This window comes from Meleagris gallopavo, chromosome 3 (assembly GCF_000146605.3).
Source record: "Meleagris gallopavo isolate NT-WF06-2002-E0010 breed Aviagen turkey brand Nicholas breeding stock chromosome 3, Turkey_5.1, whole genome shotgun sequence".
Classification (NCBI taxonomy): domain Eukaryota; kingdom Metazoa; phylum Chordata; class Aves; order Galliformes; family Phasianidae; genus Meleagris; species Meleagris gallopavo.
The window spans coordinates 81,961,215-81,982,651 of NC_015013.2; the positions used below are offsets into that span (position 1 = coordinate 81,961,215).

The window sequence follows — 21,437 nt, forward strand, 5'->3', positions numbered from 1 at the left end:
TGGAGATACTCAGAACCATGATAGAATACCTGGAGACATCTTAGAAGGCAGTCCCATAGCTTCCCATGCACTTTTCACACAGTGCTGGATATCCACCAGACCCACATACTTCACCCCATTGTAAAACAACACCTAAAGCAGTAAGTGGCACTAACACTATCCTGTGATCTATAGACTAAAACTGAGTCCAAGCTGTTTCTATCAGTCAGCACTGCAGCGCTCATGTCTGTATCCACCAGTAGGAGATCACTGAAGTATCAAAACTAAGGAAACATTCTCTCCGTGATTTGTCTTGGAATAAATAATCCAGGTTCAACTGATATGCAGCAGGGGCCTGATCCTACACTGCCTTCTCAGGCTACCACAGTGACAGAAAGTTTTCATCAAAACAGAGCATAAAAGCACAGTTTTTAATTCCCCCTCTTCCTCTGGTATGTTACTACAGCCTGTGTTTCTGTAAGCAGTCATTCATTTCATTTTCATTCATTCCCATCTATGAGCAAAAAGATGCAAAGTACTGTTCAGGAGAAGATATGAATACTAAAATTAGACTCAATTCTTTTGCTGTGGCTTCAGAGGTAAAAAATTAAAGCTTCCCTTTGGGAAATATTCATGGTGATTATTGTTATAATAAACAATTAAGTGATGGAGTGGTTACATGAGATCTAGGGAGACAGCATCTATCTGTCAGACTGCATGCTGAAATGGTGGTTTTTTCATATATAAATGTGTCTTCATGGGCACTGAGCTCCTAAGATCCCTAAGGTGCAATAACCAGTTGATTTATGGCAGCATGGAGCTGCTTGCAGCACAGATTTTGTTGACTTTGAGATCAGTCACACAAAGAAAAGTTCTTTTAACATACATCGAAATTAGTGTTAAAAAGAGATGCTGAATCTGACAGAACATACAATTCTTACAGTCCTGCCTGGTCTTCCACAGTGTCAAAGGGACCTTAATATTTATGACAGAAATTTTCAGGTAAATAATTTGGCTTGTTCTGTAAATCGGCTGTTACGGTTCGTAATCCCTCAGATCTCTCTCAGATGAGGGACCTCCCAGAGACTGAGCTATTGTTTGCTGTTTGAACTGACAGCCCGGCCAAGAGTTAGGACTAAAATGGAAACAAGAAGATCTTATTTCCACCCTAATGGAAAAAAGTATTTCACAATGTGATAAGAATAAAATAATTGAAATATTGCAGTCTTCTTAAATCTTGTAATGCCCTTAAGCCTTTCTGCAATTGTAGCAGAGACACAATTATCATTTAATTTTCCAAAGATTTGGAACCCTCCAGAAAAATAATCACTTAAATCAGCTTTCCTTTCTCCTCACACCATTGACTTGTGCTTGGACAATGCACTGAAGAGGAGAGCACCACGAGGACAACGTAAAGCTGATGATGTTTTAATTGGCACTCGGAGCACAAAATGAAGAGCAGAGTCTGCCCTCCTGATGACTGATACTGCTCTGATAAATTATTTTTTCTTTTTTTAATGAAAACAATTAGGCATCAGTCATCCAGCACCAAATCTGATCACATTGTGCAGGAAACAACCTCCTTCCCACCTGCTGCCAGCATGACACAGCTCTGCAAAAGAAGTGGCCCAGTTGCTCCCTGTTGTTTCTCTTGGGAACTCATCAGTCAGGGCAATTGTCATTAGGAAGGTGCGAGAAATTTTGCTAGTTCGAAAAAAAAGTTTGTGTATCACTTCATCACAGCTGAACTAGGCCTCCAGAAGAACTCCAACGGCAATCATTTCTTCTTTTTGTTTTTATCAGTACTGACTCAGAAAACACGATGAGATTCACTAGAAAGAAAATCAGCACCATTCCTCTTTAAGTGGCAATTACAAATGCATTAGATGGAGAATACTACATCCAATTGCTGCTGCCTCGGGGCTATTTGCAGCCAGCTTTCAATCTGTATTACCTGTGTTTTAATGTGTGACCACCCTCCAACTGCCTTTCCACAACCTTTCATTATCTCACACAAGAGGCACTCGAGATCACTATCCGTGGTGATACTGACTAAAGGTTAGACCGATTTTTAGGCTCATGCTGTTGGGTGGAAATGATGTGATCAATTGTGTGGATTAAATCTACTACAGTAAATGTAAAAGATGATCCAGGGCCAATTGTTCATGTTTTTCCTCTGACATTGTTGACCAAACTCTGCATACATTTGCCTCAGATGGACACCTGGCTCTTGTCAGCTGTATGTGAGTTCACCCAATCCCAGTGGAGGGGACCCAGGAGGACTGCTCATATTTCTGGATGGCTGAGCAGAAAGCCAGATCTCGTCTAACACCTGTCTAAATCTCACCTAAATTTTCCTTCCAGGTATTTGTGAGGGTCATAAATTATCCTTAAAGGTCAGTGTTGAAACAAGACTTTTTAAAACTATGCGTTTTCAAAAAGCAATCTTTTCTACTGTGATACTTTTCACTGTTGATACTTTCCTTTCCTTGGGAAGACTCATCACCCTGTACTGCTTGAAGCTTTTCCTGGTTTTAAGCTGCAGAGTGCTGTTCCTTTTGCAAGTGAGCAAATGGATCTATTGTTGTGAGCAGCATCAACAGTTTGCAGAAGCAGTCGCAGCATGGGCTGCTCTCTATTAGCTGGTTACCACAGCAAATCCATGCGAACATCTCCCCAGAGGGAGTGCAGAAAATCACACTGCGTGCCGCATGATTTTGGGCTCTTATTGTGTGGGTTTTTTCAGTTTTTACAAGGGAACAAAACCACACTGTGAAACACAGAGCAGTTCTTACTGAACCCCAGCAAAGCCTTGTTTTTGGAACAGCTCCCGAAACTATCTCATCAGATGGAGAAAGTAAAAAAGAAACAATTGTGAAATGTATCAACCCAGGGCCATGGAGCGCTGATCTCCTTTCAACAAGCTGCATTTTCCAAGCATGTCATGAAACTGCAGGTGGAACTGATGGGGTCCTGATGAACTCCAAATGCGGATGCCATTAACACAGCCACTCTGAGAGCCCCTCTCCTTGTGTTGCACTCCACGACCTGCTGCAAAAACAAGCGTTCCCATTCATTCTCCATTCACACCAATCTTAGATGTTGTATTAATTGAATGGTATTACCTGCAAGAAAATAGGGGCAGAAATAAATAATCTTTCCTGACATAAAAAAAATAATTACTGCAAATTCAGAGTGACAGTGTACCTGAGAGACTCAGCGAAACCAAACTCACAGTAAAAGTAGAATACGAAGTGTCTGAATTTAAAATAGCTCTCTATGTGAACTTAAAATAATCTCCTGTTGTTCACTGTTCCAATAGGAGTTTTCAAAGAGTAGCGGATCGATTATTAGGAGGAAAAGATCAGGAAAAATGGTTATACCACAAAGATAAATCAAATACACTTGAATGACAAGCAGCAAACATCTGGTTATTTTCTTAAATGAAGGAGCAGTATCGCAAGGCTTCCCTCAGTGCCAAAAAAATTTGACACATCACATCTTGTATCTACTTTCTATAGGCTTACCAGGAGGAACATTTTCTGTGTATATTTGTTCTTCCCTGTCTTATTCTGCTTCCTGAAAATTTAGTGCTCAGAATGTCCAGGGCCCTTTAAAGCTAGAGAAAAAGAGAGGGCTTTTAGCCCTTCTTTGCCTCCTGTGACATGATTTGCCCACAGTTTAACACGGACTCCTGCCTTCTGAGCTGAGAAGACACAGCTGGTTGTATTGCTAAGCTGCAAACATCAATGCATGCCAGTTAGGAGATGAACTTTAAAAAGCAATGCAGAGAAATGTCCATTTAAAAATGTGGGTTATACCTGGACGTCTTTTTTATTCCAACTTTAGAACGTCAGCTTTTACTTTTTCGTTCGTTTCCAACAAACACACACAAAATCTGTTTTCAAACAGTATGTGAAAATATAAATTCTTAATATTTCATTGTTACCCCTTGTTATCCCCTTTGGGACTATATTATGCTCTTGTGTCTACCATTCATTTCTCCTTGTCACACGCTTTCTGCTGTACCTTTTCTCCCATACTCAAGGGAACTGTGTATCCTTTCTTCCCTGTTGCCCTTGATCTCTCCTGTTCCCTTTGTATGGTCACTCAGTCTCTTTCTTCAAATCAGCGCCTCCTTTCCCTTGAGCAAAATCACACTGTACCTGGCTCTTCTTCTGACTATTTGTGTTTTTTCATCATCTGCTGTTGGCCAGAATGATTTCTGGGAAATCTGTCTTCCTAATGGCCTGCTTCTGCGTCCTCCTCAAACAAGCTGCCTCCCAAGCATTCAGGAGCCAGAGGCTGCTGTTCTTTCTATCCTTGAAACACTTCCCTCCCCCTCTTCCCCCCCCCCTTTTTTTATCATCTACTTTTTTTCTTTTTCTTCCTAACTCCCCATGAGATGTTCTCCATTTTCTCCTCTGCAGTTTCACTACGTGAAAAAAGTCTTTCAGGGTACATGTTACTGGCTGCAAAGATGATATGACTGACAGAATTAATTGCACTTTCAACATCTCACCCAGCTTCAGAGGTCTAAAACTTAGCTGAATAGTTAAGCATTTTTATATGCTTATGGAGTGTCCTCTTTAAAGCCCTCAATTTATGTACCAAGCAGGACAATTTAATCTAACCTTTGCAACAAAGACAATCTCCTGTGAGTAAAGGCTGAGAGAGCTGGTCCTGTTCATCCTGGAGAAGAGATGGCTCCGGAGAGACCTTATCAATATCTATCAATACCTTATGGGAAGGTGTCAAGAGGATGGAGCCAGGATCTTTATGGTAGCGCCCAGTGCCTGGACAAAAGGCAGTATACACAAACTGGAAGATAAGAGTTTCTGTCTGAACGTAAGGAAGAACACCTGTGCAGGTGGCACAGCTTATCTAGAGGCTATGAAGTCTCCTCCTTAGTGCTCTTCAAATGCCACCTGAACATGGCCCTGTGTCTCCTGCTGTGGGTGTCCCTGCTTGAGCAGGGGTTGAGCCAGGTGGACCCTGAGGTCCCTGCCAACCTCAATTATTCTACAGATTTTTGAGTCTATCAGTTCACACAGTTAACACATGCCTTTGCCAAACTCATGCAGCATATTTTCACATTTATTAATTAATTAGAGCGGTAGCACATTAATTGTTCCAATGATGCTTTCCTTCAAAATTTCATCTTAAAACCTCTCTTATTCTCATTCCCACTGGTGTTATGCCTCTACTTCATAGTCAGTACCATAACTTCTACTGAAAACTGAATCCAAGCATTAATTTAATCTTACTGACACATTTTATTATCCTTAACCATTACAAATTTATCACTGTATAGCACTTCTTTTCCTATATGACTCAAGAATTTTCTGTTATTTATTTTATCATATTTTCCTAGGTCTATCTCAGCTTGACATTTGGCAGTTTGCAGTTCATTCCTCCACGTTTGACATCTCTGACTGCTCAGGGCCTTTTTTCCACTTCTATAAAACTCTTCCCCTTCTAATCTCCTTCTTAAGGCAGCTATTTATCTTACTGAACCTGGAGAGCTTCTCTGCAAGATTTTCCTCATGGTCAGAATATAAAATTCTGTCACTTCAACAAAGAAATTTGTGACCACTCACCCCCTGGAATAGCTGGCCCTAGCTGTCATCAGTACCACTTGTTCTCTAGTCTACACCAGTCAAATTAAGACTCTCTCAATGCTTAACACATATCAACATAATCCCCAGTAGTCTGCATCTCCTTAACACTGTTATGGTATCTACTCATACCTGTTGCTTTCCCTGATACTCTTCTCTCACCCTTGAGATCCAACACAACATCACTGTCTGAAGAACTTTTGTTACCAAATGACTATGTTCAGGAGTAATTATGGTTTATTCTGTCCTTACCTTTATTTCTGGTTATCTTGAACACTGTTGAACAATGTTTTCCTCAATACCCAACCAAGAATGCTATTCCACTTATATGTCTTGCAAGAAAAAACTGCATCAACTACTCAAGCATCTTCAATATTAATGTCATCCCTTTGCAACCAATTCCTTTATCAACTTCATAACCTTGTTTCATCTCACTACCTTCCTCCCATATTCTTCTATTCTTCTCAGAGTCTGGAAAATTACACAAGTGTACCCCCGTGTAAATAGTATTTTGCAGTGGTGCCTGACTCATTTGTAGAGGAGCATCATGGCTTTGATACTCAGGTAGTTTCATAGATTTGTGGGTTGTTTTTTTTTTTTCCTGTTCCCCATAGGATCCCTTTTAAACTTGCAACCATATCATAGCTTCTGTGTACATATACACCTCTGCTGACAAGGTCATAAATTTTTTTGCAGTGAGGAATTCTCATTTTCTTAATCTTCCTTCTTCCTTGTGTCTCCTCTGAGATCATGCACTCCTTTTGTTCCAAGTTAAACGGAGGTTTGGTAAGAAAAAATCTGCTTTGTGTTTATAAACAGCCAAAGGTAATGCGTTTCTATGAACCATTCTATAAGTTAGGAAAGGGTCTTGGGCACTGATCATTTAATATTCAGGAAACTAGACTTGATTGCAATGTACATTTCATATATAAGATAGATTTCCAAATACTTATTTGGGGTCAGGTTAAGAAAGACCTGTTAATCATAACTGGCATTTATGAAAGTTCCTTTCAAAGGCAGGGTTTGTTCTTCAATTGTGTTTACTCCAGCTTGATCACACTTGTTCCAGTATATTCCTTATCTGATGCGTCTTTTTCCTATGTTGTCTGTATTTCTGTGTTGTCCATACTTTCTATTTTGCTTTCTTTGCTGTTTGGCTTCCTTTCCCTCTTCCATTTTGCCTTGCTATCTGTTCCTATACACTTTCCAGGAGCATCTCACACCCCTTGACATTTCTCCCATACATACTTGCAGGAAAGAGACATGAACAGACCTTCTAAGTTCTTGACTTTCTAGCACTGTTTGCAGGCACCTCATGAAACAAATCCAGGTTTTTATTTTTGCTATGGATTAACCTTACCACTTTGGTCATTTCTTTTGTTTCACAAGATATCTGTGTTGGCTTAACTAATGAGAAATAGATATCTCATATTCACTCCAGCTTATACCTTCTTCTAGTATCTACACCTGTGAAACTATCTAATATGTAGGTGTGTACTTCCTGGACATGTACTGTCACTTTCATCACTATATCACATACCAAAGCTGCATTTCTGGTAATAGCCGTCACTCTAGACTGCATGAAGTTGAAGGTTGTAGGTTATTTAATTGCATCATATCACCTTCCACTTCTGCAATGCACAGCTGTGAATATAGAGCTGTACACAACAGATGAGTAGTGCTTAAGAATCTTTCAGAATCTGAGGTTTTAAATAATCTCAAGAGTGACTTGAAGAATTAAGTACCTACAGAATTCTATCAAACTATTCAAAATCCGTTTCATATTTATCTTCATCTAAGTCCATGGAGCATTTAAAGCAGTACAAACTTTGTCTCCATCGTAGCATTTTATGTGCTACTCTATTCTTGAAACTTAATAACATTTAACTTTTCTGCAGCTGGGTTAATTTTGGATGTCTTCAATGAAGGAGATTCCACAAGCTCCCTGCACTACCTGCTCCAGTGCTCCATCACCCACATAGTAAAGAAGTGTTTCTTCATTTTCAGACGGAACCTCACATGTTTCAGTTCATGCCCATTGCCTCTTATCCTGTCACTGGGCAGCACTAAAAAGACAGTCTGGTCCCATTCGCTTGACACTTCCCCTTAAGATATTTGTATACATAGATAAAATTCTGTCTCATTCTTTTCTTCTCCAGATTGTACAGTCCCAGCACCCTGTCTTTCCTCATAAGGGAGATACTCTAAGCCCCTAATCAACTTTATAGCCCTCCACTGGCCTCTCTCAAGGAATTCCATGTTTCTCTTGTACTGGAGATTTCGGCGCTGGGCACAGCACTTCAAGTGCAGATTCATTAAGGCAGAGAAGAGAGGAGGATCACCTCCCTCAGCCTGCTGGCTATGCTCTTCCTAAGGCACCCCAGGATACTATCAGCCTTCTTTGCCTCAAGGGCACATTGCTGATTCATGGAAACCTGATGGCTATCATGGCACTTTAGCAGAATAGTTTAGCCTTTCAATTTTCCCACAGCTGCCACAAGCCAAATGAAGAATATAAATAAATAAATAAATAAATAAATAAATAAATAAATAAAATAGGAAAGCTTTTAGAATTACATTATACTTTTAACAATCATAGAATCTGAATGGTTTGGGTTGGAAGGGACCTTTAAGATCATCTAGTTCCAATCCCCTGCTATAGGCAGGGATACCTCCCTCTAGACCAGGTTGCTCACAGCCCCATCCAGCCTGGCTTTGAATGCTTCCAGGGAGGGAGCATCGACGCCTTGCTGGGCAACCGGTTCCAGTGTCTCACCACCCTCACAGTCAAGAATTTATTCCTAATATCTAATCTAGATCTACCCTCTTCCAGTTTAAAAACATTTCCCCTTGTTCTGTTGCTACCTGCCCTTATAAAAAGTCCCTCCCCAGCCTTCCTGTAGTCCCTCCTTCAGGTACTGGAAGGCGGCTATGAAGTCCCCTGGAGCCTTCTCTTCTCTAAGCTGGAGAGTCCCAGCTCTCCCAGGCTGTCCCCGTAGGGGTGCTCCACCCCTCTGATCATCTTCGTGACCCTCCTCTAAACCCTCTCCAACAGCTCCATGTCCTTCTTGTGTTGGAGGCCCCAGAACTGGATGCAGTGCTCCAGGTGGGGTCTCACAAGGGCAGAGTAGAGGGGCAGAATCACCTCCCTTAACCTGCTGGTCATGATTCTCTTGATGCAACTCAGAATACAGTTGGCCTACTGGGCTGCAAGCATAGCCCAAGACAAGACAACAATAATCTTAACGATATTCCCTGGATAAACCCCGCCTTCTTCCACTTCTCTTCAGTTCTTCAGGATGCTGATTTCACAGGCCAGCTGTGATTTCTTAAGTGTGTCTTTTGTTTACTGAAAGCTACAAAGTAAAGGAGACAGCAAAAAGATCTAAACTAACATGGTTGATTATTTATGAATCTCAAAGAAAAAAATAACCCCTAACAATCATTCTGACTTTCTGATGAGCATAATTATCAATGTTTTCAAACAAACAGAGCCAGTTGTTCCGTTCTATTCTGTCCTGGACAAGCTCATAAAGCTGTTATTTGTTTGTGTAGTGATTAGCTCCAGTGACCTAAAGCATTAAGTTGTTCCATTTTGTTGCAGTAGAGATTTCAGCTGTAGGAATGTTCCTCTCTTCCCAATGCCAGACAAAATGTAATAGGAAAGACACTGAGCTCATATATTCACTCAAGGCACCGGTTAGCTTACATCTTGGCTGCACTGAATCAAGGTGACTCCATTAAAGATGTGGCAGGGAAAAGATGAGGGAATTAAATTGCTGAGATTGCTCCAAAAGCAATCTCCTTATACTGCCTTTTCTCTGCTTCCATACTGTCTGCCCACAAGAACTTCTACAATTTCCCATTTCAACATATCCTTTTTATCAAGGATCTACTATAGAGCAATATTTTGTTAATAGTTTATATGAGTGACTCTGTGCTGCCATTTAACTGCTGACCAAAGGACTTTATCTTAGGCAAATTAAGACATTCAAAACACAAAAACAAAGAGTTTGGTGGAGTAAGTTAGGTCAGAAATGATCAGAAGAACATCTGATCATCCAGATCAATCACCTGCTGAAAGTGGGGCTAGCTTCAAATTTGGATTCAGTTCTCTCCAATCAAGTTCTGCATATCTCCAAAAGATAAAAAAACCCACAATATCTTTAGGCAGCCTATCTCTCCCAAGGCCACCGCATATTTATAGTCACTATTCTTCAGAATGTGTGCATTCCCATCTGACATATGACTTTCAAGAATCCCTGTGTTGGCTCATTTTCACGCTTGTAATCCTGGTTAAAATATCTCCACAAGCCCTTGAATGTTTGGCCTGCACTACTGTCTGAGTTATTGGAAAGGAGGAAGAAAAGCTGGACCAAGAATCAATAATTTCTACCCCCAAGCAGTAGGCAGTCACGTGTTACTGCCTTCCTCCTGCCTGGTTGGACCACAGATTCTGGAAACCTTCCATGGAAAACTCAAGGTGCAGCAGAATTTTTTCTAGCTATGCCAGCACATCACTAGCTCCTGAAGAAAAAGCAGCAGCTCCTGTAGCTTTAGGTAGATTAGGGTTGCCAGCTGAGCTGTGTGAAACAAACTTCTAGTTTGCACCACAGCCCACACCACTGAGTTATTTCCACCCCAGTAAAAAGCTGTTATGATAATAATCACAGAAAATTGTACAGCCCTCAGGCAGCTAAAAGAAAGATATATGGAAAATTGAGCAAAAGCTAAAAGGTCTGAGAGCATCAGAAATTTCCCAACTTCCTTGTTGGACCAAAACTAAAATGAAACAATTCCTGGCCAAGACTTTAGCAGAAGCTCAGCATCAGACTTGGGACACCGGTGTCAAACCCTCCACCTGAAGTATGCCTACATACTAGACCGCATGAAACAAAATAGCAGCATGGCCAGGAGTTTTAAAAGTAGAAACTCAGCTCAGACCTCTGCATTCAGATCCATGCATGTAGGTAAAACAGCTTTTTTTAAGAACGGAGCACTCAAAGCCATCAACACCAAACACAGCTGCTGGGATCCAGTATTTTTTTCATACTTATGTATTTATTAGCCCAAATAAAAATGTCAAAGCCTAATATTAATCTCCTGCTTTTTGAAACTCTTGGCTTGAGCCTGTTTTGTTTCATTTTTGTCCCAACAAAGAAATAAATCTGTCCAATCATTCAACTCTTTGTGAATATTTCAGAACTGGGAGACTATCCAGTTACAAGGAAAAATGGTTTGAAAGGCAACCCACACATGGGATCAGATGTAGGAAGCTCCTGTCAGCTCCAGAAGAGGTGAATTCTGTTTGTGTTTAGGTAGGAGAAATACAGCACATTTGCTACTTTCAAAGAGCAGGCAGTGAGAAACGTGAGACTTCTTCCAAACTTCCACAAAAGCTTGAAGAATGTTTTGTTTGTTTGCAGGAGTCAGCTGAAGTACAACTGGTGCCAAAAGGAACCAGTTTTAAAAATCAGTAACAGCTTGATGCCTTGCTCATACACAGCAGAGCTCAAGCAGAGAAGCAGATCGGAGACCAAACGCCCACTGGAAGCAGAAATCCATCCAGAACATTGCTGGAATTCATTCACTGATCATGATGGTCCCACATCTCCAGTGCAAATGAACTGAGCTGCCAAGAAGTTATTGTCTGGAATGACCCAGACTGCAGAAGCCATTAGATGATGATGGTTTTTTAATATCTTCTTGGAAAAATCAAAAGCTTTGTACCAGACACAGGAAGATATTTGTGCTATTATAGAAGAGAAAGGAGAATGTAACATAAGGAGAAAATAAAAAGAGAGTTATTCCCCTTATTTTATCTTCGCACATTCATATCCTTTGTGGAATTTCTGCACCTTTTTTTTTAGTGATTTAACCTACCATAGACATTGATGCATTAAGGTGCTTGCTATCTGCATTCTCATCCTAAACCTCAGCTTGACACCGTTTTCTCCTCCAAGCCCTCTTCAAGCAGAAGTAGCAATTACTGCTGCTGCTCTGGAGCCCTCTGGTCCACATCTGCTTCTTCAGTAACAAGGTGCTGCCAAGCAGAGAGGACCATGACTGAGCTCTCCTTTCCTTTCCCATTGCAGGACAAGAAGATAAAATCTAGCTTAAATGGCTCAGGGGATCAGGAATGACAGAGACAGACTGTGCAATTCATGGAATCATACAATCATAGCTTAGGTTCAAAGGGACCTCAAGGATCATCAAGCTCCAACCCCCTGCCGCAGGAAGGGCCACCAACCTTCATATCTAATACTAGTCCAGGCTGCCAAGGGCCCATCCAATCTGGCCTTCAACATCTCCAGGGATGGGGTATCCACAACCCCTCTGGGCAGCCTGTTCCAGCACCTCACTACTCTCATAGTAAAGAACTTCCCTCTGACATCCAACCTAAATCTTCCCTCTTTCAACTTAAAACCATTTCCCCTTGTCCTGCTATTTATCTACCCTTGTAAAGTTTACTCCCCTGCTGTTTGTAGGCTCCCTTTAGGTACTGAAAGGCTGCAATGAGGTCACCCCACAGCCTTCTCTCCTCCAGGCTGAACAAGCCCAGCTCCCTCAGCCTGTCTTTGTGGGGGAGGTGATCCAGCCCCCGATCATCTTTGCAGTCCTTGTATGGACTCTCTCCAACAGCTCCCTGTCTTTCTTGTAATGGAGACCCCAGACCTGGACTCAATAATCCAGATGGAACCTCAAGAGTACAGAGTAAAGAGGGGCAATTACAAAGTCTTTTCCCCTTTGAAAAACAAGTTTACAACTTGCATGGAAGATTTAATAGTAATAATAATAATAACCATGTAGGATTTCTAAAAAGCTTCTGGGATAATCAGACGGCTTGTAGCTTGCTTCCAAGCAGAGCATTAAAGAAGATGCAAGGGTCTGACAGAAGGATGACTGCATACTGGACCTACCAATATGGGGGGAGGGGGAGGAAGGGGGGAAGGTGAGGGGTGAAGGATTTAGGGGATGCTGTACACAAAAGGCTGCTTTTGTTCCAGCCATCATAGTAACCCTTGTGAAGATGTCCTGGTTTCAGCTGGGACAGATTTTTTTACACTTCATAGTTTCTGACATAATGCTGTTTTGGTTAGAGGAGAAAAACAGTGTTCATAACACATCAATGTTTCTAGTTGTTGCTGAGGAGCGTGGTACAGCACATTTCAGTTTCTCAGCTACTTATACCATCCTGCCAGCGAGGGGACTCATAGAGCACAATGAGCCAGAAAGGGCCAGAAACATGACAGCTGACCTAAGCTGGCCAAGGCAATATTCCATACCATTATGACAACATGGGAAGCTACTGGCAGCACTGTTCTAATGGATGGTGCCTTCTCCCTATAACATCAGGTATGATGAGTGAGTGAATCTTTCTCTCCATCCCTCCCACATTTGCAGCTATGCCCCCTCCAGCAGAGTTTGCCACGTGAAACGTCCACAATAACTCAAAATCATCAACAAAGAACCAGCAGTAACAATTTTCTTCCCTTTGCAGAGTTACCCAAGCAGCAAGCAAAGCCACCTGGCCCCTTTCCAATTCCCTCTCTTGGACAGGTCTCCAGGCTCTCTTTCACTGCTTCTTTCCTATGTGCACAGTAGCCAAAATTTGTCACCTTGTAGGCATGTAATAGTTACCCATTCTCATGACACCTTCCTACAAATGTTTTTTATTTGCCCTTCTGCAAACCAATAGATCTATAAAATATGGTCAAAGCCAGGGGGTTCTTCAGATATTTTCTCTGAAAAAAAATAAATACAAAGCAATGAGTTATGGTTATTAAAATAAGATGTAGTACTGCTTTGCAGACAATCTCTGGCTTTGTTTTCTCAGGCATTCAGCCAACAGGGAGGCGAAGCAAAGAGCAAAACTGCAGAGTGCAAAGTCTAATTTAAAGAATAATTATTATCATTATATTGCAAGACCACATTCCCTCACTGGGACCTACATAAGAAGTTCCAGTCTCCAACTGACATTTGGCAGTCAGGCTCAGAAGACAGGGATCTTGCAAATGTTATCTGTAGCAAAAGATACAGAGTGGTGGGGTTGGGGCTTCAAATAGTATTCAGAGGGTGCTGAGACCACCCTGTCTCCAAGGAGTTCTCAGCCTGAAAATGAGAGCTGTCACTGAAGTGGGGCAGGATATGAGACACAGTTCAGAGTGAGGTTATGGAGACCATATCCTGCCTTCAGGTGAGATCACAGCAAAATTCCAAAACCTGTAGCCTCCTCCTGCCAAATGTGCCTCTGCTTCTCTATCTTCAAAACCTGCTACACACCACTGTTGTGAGGGATCCTGGACCCTGAACAAGCAAGATCTTACAAGACACCGCCATCCATCCTAGGCAAAGCCACATGATTTGATGACAGTACCTAGACTGAAGGTATAAACCCATCCCAAGTAGCTCCTGCAGTTCTTGAGGATATTTAAACATGTCAGATGGTAACTTGAAAAGGTTGAACACTTAGCAGTGTGGAGAGCTGCCTGAAGTTAGCTGATAGCAATATCAGGTTAAGGGCAATGGCTGAATCTCCTTCCCACTCTCTCTCCTTCCCACTCCAGTGCAGGAGCAGTTTGGGACTGGAGTACTTTCAGAGACCCCGAGGCCTGATTTCAAAGCTGTGTTATAAGGAGCAGAAGTCAATGGTGGGATAAATATAGATATCTTGTCTGAGTTTTTGTTTTTACAAATGCAGCCCCAAGTGACTGAGACATATTGGTGAGTCCAACACTTGCACCCAGTGCACCTACAGAGCACACAGAGCTCTCCTGCCCCTATCACAGTGCTGATTTAATTTGGAATAGGAATAGTTGCCTTTGTGCAGAGGGCTCCTGATGTCTCCGACAAAAATGATATCCAAAGAAAAAAGAGGCTAACCATACAATGCAATGCAGTATAACTGCACAAAGAGACAAAGCAACCCCAATGAGAAAGCCCTCATCTGTGTCAATAGCTGACAGGAAAAAGATAATGTTAGCTAAAAACATCTAAAGATTCCAAAAGCCACATTAAAAGTGCAACAATAGTAATCATTAAATGTTAATGATGATGATGATGATGATAGCAATAATAAAAATAATATCTTTTAAGAGACACAGCAGGAGTGTGTGAGAATTTGCGTTTAGAACAGATCAGATAAGATTTTCATTTAATTAAAGCTGATCAGAGCTGCCAGGCTGAACCCAGCTGAGGCGTGCTGAAGGAAGTAAGAGGGCTGTTGGGGAAGGTCTGAGCTTTGTGGAAGTGTCCGTGAGCTTTGACATATCCTTGACACATGTCTACACATCCTCCAGCACCTGGACAGGGACAAGCATATGGCTCTGAAATCTCCCCCTGACCTCATTATCCAAGGGTCACTGGCTCGGCGGCTCCAACAGCTCCCGACTACCTAGGGAGGATTTAACCCATGACTGCTCACGTGGGCTGAAATGCTGGAGACAAAGGATTCCTCTCAGACATTTAATTGAAAGCAGTTGAAGGCAGAGGCTTTGAGATTTTTGCTTCTTATGAATGAAGCTCTGCAAATGAGTGGAGCCAAAAAGTTTCAATATTGTCGTTTCACCACCAGCAGTGGCAGAGCAGGACTTGCTCACGCTGCTGGCCAAGCGGTGGGACTCCCACCTGGCAGGAAAAAGCACAAGGGTGTCAGAGCATTTCACTCCTTATGGCCATTAATCTTTGGCCTTCCATCTACCAGCACCATTAATTATCAGTGACCGAAAAAGGACCAACTACCAGAGTATGAAGCTGATGAGAAACCACACAAAACTCAGCAGCTCCTGGGAAAACAGCAAGTTTTTTGAGGCTTGATTCAAGAGGTGGTGGCTCACCTTTGGGAGCTGACAGCTGATGCACAGCAGGCAAGGAGAGAAGAGAAAAACCTGCTTTAGTGGAGAAAACTGTAGAAAGCCAGGTGAAACAAAAGCCAAAGAAGGAGTTATGCTAAGTTATGTATTTGACTCCATAGGGAGGCAAAGGAGAAGTCTTGCCTTCCTATAAGGAGCAGAGCTGCCTGCTGGATGGTGCTTGCCTCCACGTGCCCAGTTCTCCTGGTACACAAACCAGTTAGTAGGTTTAGAAGTAGTGAAGATATCTCTACACAGTGCTGTGTCAGAGCAGATACAAGAAAAGAGGGATAAAGGTAGTAGCTGGAAGGGGCTGTCTGCTGGCTAGTTCTACTAGCTCTGCTGACGTACAACTGCTACCAAAGCCATAATATTTATAGAAATAGTCTCCTTTGACCAAATACAAGTGCAACACTGCTGTATTACATTATGCTGCAGAGATTGGCCCAAAAACATCTGCATATCATGACAGAACAGATGCATGGGATCTGAACGCAATGAGACAAGTTTCCAGTAAAAAAGCAGGGAGTAAAGAAAGAAAAGCCCAAAGCTATCGCTGTGTTTAACTGCATTCTCTAACTTTCCGTGTTTCTTAATGAAGAAAGAAAATAAAATGCTGAAGGGAATGATGCTTAGAAATGTTTCCATAGCCTCAGCTGACAAGGAAGTCAATCCAAACAAGAGGACATAGCTTAAATCTTCCAGAAAATCATCCAAGTTACAGTAAGTCTGAGATATCTCACAAGTGAATGCCTCTCTCTAAAATTACCAAGTTTTGCTATTAACCTCAGCCGGACCAAGGTCTCACCCAATATTTTGATTAGGAAGCTCTCTTTTATTGCACTCTTCTGGATATAACATTACCTTATGTTGTCTTCTGGGCCCCACAAAATCCCATTATAATTAATCTTACTTCTACGATAACTCTGGCTCAAAGGTTGCTGTCATAATGACCATGAATATAATTGCCTCACCATGCTGCAAGCTGTAGTAAATCATCAGCCACCATACAAAAGATCAAAGTAGGCTAATTAAACTGTATCTTTAGCTGTCTACTGCAGACATTTCAAACTGCTTTGGCTCCCAGCTGGAAATCAGTGTTTCACAAGAGCTAAAGCAACTCTGAACAAAGACCAAGGAAAATATATACTTGTACTTAAACAGCTGCTTATTCTGTCAAACTGTAATAAAAATGCTGAAAAGACAACTTGTAGATAGCATATAATACAGTCAAAAGCATCCACAAGAATCAACAATAGTAAGAACCAGGCAAGATTGTACAAAAAATATTAAATAGTTTCTTGACTTTAGTCATGTAGAAACAGCATACCTTAATTTTCTTAATTGACAAAGTGTAAAAAGTAGAAGTACTTGGCAGACCTCTCTCGGTTATCCACAAATACCACTGGTTTTCCAGTGAAGGAATGGTACTGGCTCCTACGGCCATTTATTAACTTCAGAACAACTGGAATGTTAAGGAGCTGATCCTTCACTGTCTCCATCTAGAATAAGAAGTTGGATTAATGTTAAGGAAAGTATCTCTCCCTCCCAAAGACTTCCAAAATCAACAAAAAGTTTGCAGTGAGGCCTGAATTCACGAATGGTAAATTAATGTTTTCACCTAATTCACAAAGAAACTTAGATTTTAAAAAGTGGGCTCTCTGAGCCACATCATAATATGTATTCTATGTCAATTACACATCATCTGATGTTTCAGAGGAATCAAGATCAGGAACTGAAATGCTCTTTGGGCTTTTCCATGTTGAGCTGAAATCTGGCCAGAATTTCTTTTAATACCACATTTTCCTGCATGCGTAGAAGGCCTCATCATAGTGATTCCCTTCCTCTCCTTCTCTTCCAGTGCAGGGAGACAATACCTTATCGGACTGCAATGCTGCATTAAGAGATGAGGAAGAAGAGAATCTACTAGGGGAGCCCAGTTACAAAGAAAGAAAAAATGATGGATTCAATACAAATCTGACAAGGCATGAAAGCAGTGTTTCCAAATCAAAATATTTCTGGTTTTGGCAAAATACAAAATACACTATTTTATGACGGGGTTTTTTCAGGAATTGGAATTTATGAAAAAGAAAGAAGTGTTGCTTTTCAGAGAACGCAGGTTTTTAAAAATGTGTTAAAAAATATTCCCATCCCAAAGATGTTGTCCAGAAAATGTTTTCTGAGTTGAACCTGAAGATGTTTAGCTGCCAAAAATTCACCATAAACCTCATATTCCCTTCAGAGTAAAAAGTATTTACTCTAAAAATTCTAGAGGAAGGATTCTTCTGTGCAATTTTTTAAAACATCAGCAAAACTAGTTTTTGGCAACTGGATATATATAAGTTACATTAGCAAAATGTTACTTTCTGTGTTGAAAGTCAGCAGAATTCAAACCTACCAGGGACTTCTGCTAAAGTACAGCTCTGTTTCCAAGTTGCAGACAGAATCAGAAAACCCAAGGAAAACTTACTATCACCAGCTGATCTCAATCCTTTCAGAACTTCACCTTGTCTCTGACAGCATCCATTGATACAGATTCCTGTGTGACACATACAGCATTCACATGCAAAGTGAGGTGAAATGGAGAAATCAAGCTCATCAACCATAGATGAGTCTTGGAGGTAATCTCTGGTACCAAACACAGCAACCTATAACACAAGAAGCTAAAGCAAAATATAATATTAGCATTGTGACCACAACTATTTCAAATAATAGGCAATTAATAGTTTGAGTAGGTCTTTTTTTCTCTCTTTAGTTGAGCGATTAAGCCCACACAACTATGTGTGTTGATCAGCCCAAATACTTTTTATAATTATTAGCAGAAATGAAATTAGAAGTGTGATTTGGATCGAAATGAAAAGTATTATCCAGTCCAAAACAAAGTACTGTTTCACTATAAGGTTATTTCACTCATTTTATTAACACATTTTTATAAATGTTTATTTTGAAATGGGAATGCTACCTGAAAATGGCAAGTTTGAAAACTGTATTTTCAAAACATGGAAAGAAAATGTATTGCCATTTTCAATGTACATTTTCCTCTTCCTTCTACCTTCTTTTGCCATATCCAGCCCACACTGGTGGTTTTAGTCATTGACATTGGTATTTTCCTGGCCACATCACAAGTACCTCTGAAATGGACATCAGCATCTCAGTAAGCCTTAGCCCAGCATGAAAATATGAAGTACCTTGGATGAAGTGAACCCCTAAGTACATATTTCTACCACCGACTCTAAAGCACATCTAAGCAAGTAGTACAGGTGACTTAGAATCATAGAATCATAGAATGGCCTGGATTAGAAAGGACTTCAAAGATCATCGAGTTTTTTTGCTTCTTATGTTTCAAGGTAGGTGAATTAAACATCATCTCTTCAGCTTGTCATTTCACTGATAATTTGTTGTTTGGTAACATCAGGAGCTACCCAGCTGCACTGAAGCACCTTCAGGTAGTGTTTGGCTGTATGCTCTTCATGGTCTAGGTTATTTCAGATTCAGAATCATAGAATCAAAGAATGATTAGGTTGGAGTGAACCTTAAAGATCATCTAGTTCCAATCCTCTGCCACGGGCAGGGCTATCACCTAACAAATCAGGCTGCTCAGGACCCCACTGAGCCTGGACTTGATTGCTTCCAGGGATGGGGCATCCACAACCTTTCTGGGCAATCTATTCCATCACCTCACCACCATCACCTCATCCCCATTCATGGAACAGATCCTCTTGAAGGCCTACTTATGCACGTGGAAAATAAAGTTGAGGTGATTGATGGTAACCAACACACCTTCACCAAGGCAAGTCATGCCTGACAAACTTGGTGGACTTTTTTATGATGGAGTTACAGCATCAGTAAGAGTAACTGACATCATCTACCTGGACTTGTGCAAAGCATTTAACACTGTCCCACATAACATCTTGATCACAAAATTGGAGAAAAACATATTTGGGGGTGGACCACTCACTGAAAAAGGAATTGGCTGGATTGTCACACACAGAGAGTTCTGGTCAATGGCTCAATGTCCAAGAGGAGACCAGTAGTAAGTGGCATTCCTCAGGGGTCAGTGCTGGGACAAGTGCTATTTGACATCTTTGTAGCTGACATGGACAGTGGGAACAAATGCACCCTCAGCAAGTTTGCAGATGACACCAAGCTGAGTGGTGCAGTTGACATGCTAGAGGGAAGGGATGCCATCCAAAGATACCTGGACGGGCTTGAAAGGTGGGCCCATGCCAACCTCATGAAGTTCAACAAGGTCCTGCACCAAAGTCGGGGCAATCTCAAGCACAAAGACAGGCTGGACAGAGAATGGCTTGAGAGCAGCCCTGAGGAGAAGGATTTGGGAGTGTCGGTTGATGAAGGATTCAGCATGAGCTGGCAATGTGCATTTGCAGCCCAGAGTGCCAACTGAGTTGCATCAAGAGAAGTGCACCTAGCAGGTCAAGGGAGGTGATTCCGCTCCTCTGCTCTCGTGAGAACTCACCTGGAGTATTTTGTTCAGTTCTGGGGCCCTCAACATAAGAAGGACATGGAGCTGTCGGAGAAGGTCCAGAGGAGGGCCACAAAGACAATCAGAGGGCTGGAGCACCTCCCCTACAGAGACTAGTCGAGAGAGCTGGGGCTCTTCACAGAATCATATCATAGAATCATAGAATTACTTGGGTTGGAAGGGACCTCAAGGATCATCAAGCTCCAACCCTCCCACCACAAGCAGGGCTGCCAAACTGCACGTTTAATACTAGATAAGGCTGCCCAGGGCCCCATCCAGTCTGGCCTTGAACACCTCCAGGGATGGGGCCTCCACAACCTCTCTGGGCAGCCTTTTCCAGCACCTCTGTAAAGAACTTCCCCCTGACATCCAACCTAAATCATCCCTCATTCAACTTAAAACCATTTCCCCTCATCTTGCTATTTATCTACCCCTGTAAAGAGTTGGTTCTCCTCCTGTTTATAGGCCCCCTTTAGGTACTGAAAGGCTGCAATGAGGTTACCCTGCAGCCTTCTCTCCTCCAGGCTGAAAAAGTCCAGTTCCCTCATCCTGTCTTCGGAGAGGTGCTCCAGCCTTCTGATCATCTTTGTGGTCCTTCACTCCATAGCTCCCTGTCTTTCTTGTACTAGGGGCTCCAGACCTGGACGCAGTACTCCAGACGGAGCTTCAAGTGGGCAGAGGACAGTCATCTCCCTCCCCCCTGCTGGCCACCCCTCTTCTGATGCAGCCCAAGGTACAGCTGGCTTTCTGGGCTGCAAGCGCACACTACTGACTCATGTCCAGCTTTTCATCCATTAGGACCCCCAAGTTCTTCTCCACAGGGCTGCTCTCAGTGAATTCTTCTCCCACTCTGTACTCAAGCACAACACCTTGCACTTTATTTATTTCCACTCCAAGTAGATCTCTTTAGTTCAGCTCTACTTATTCTGGTTTTGGCCATGAATCAGTATTCTCCCTCAAGTGGCTCTTTGTTCTGAAATAAGAGCTGTGCTTGTATGTGTTTGGAAGAAACATTTGAGGCTGACATACTTTAGGATAAGTATGGTATTCAAGGTTAGGTAAGAAGCACTTTCACAGTCATCAGATCAACAAAAAAGTAATTCATCTGTAATTGAAATGACATCTAAATGCTTCTCCAGTCGAATACTCTCACAGAATATCCTGGGAATAAAAGATGAAAAATATCCAGCATCTACTATACTGTTTTTGACTGTTCTGACCATCTTTCTCACCTGTTTGTCCTCTTGCGCCAGCCTTTGAATTTCCAGTGTGACACATTAGGTAGGAAACATGATTGGGTTGGACCTGGAATTATAAGTAGAGGAATCAGTGTCCAGAGCCAGGCAGAAATAGAGCAGTCATGTATGATGCCAGACACAGCCTAAGATAATGTGAAATGTCCTCCTCTTTTAGCACTCTGCTTGCATCAGCAGTAGTAGAGGATGCTCCTGATCCTTCCTAATATCCAAACTAAATCTGCCCTGAACACAACATGAAACCGTTTCC

The 21,437-nt window shown here is 41.8% G+C and overlaps 1 long non-coding RNA gene across 1 annotated transcript; it reads left to right on the top strand.

Moving 5' to 3' along the window:
- Positions 1 to 12,896: 12,896 nt before the first annotated feature.
- On the top strand, positions 12,897 to 17,504 carry LOC109367045. Its single transcript, XR_002113782.1, has 2 exons — positions 12,897 to 12,953; positions 17,310 to 17,504. It is a non-coding gene; the product is annotated as an uncharacterized LOC109367045 (long non-coding RNA).
- The last annotated feature ends 3,933 nt before the right edge of the window (positions 17,505 to 21,437 follow it).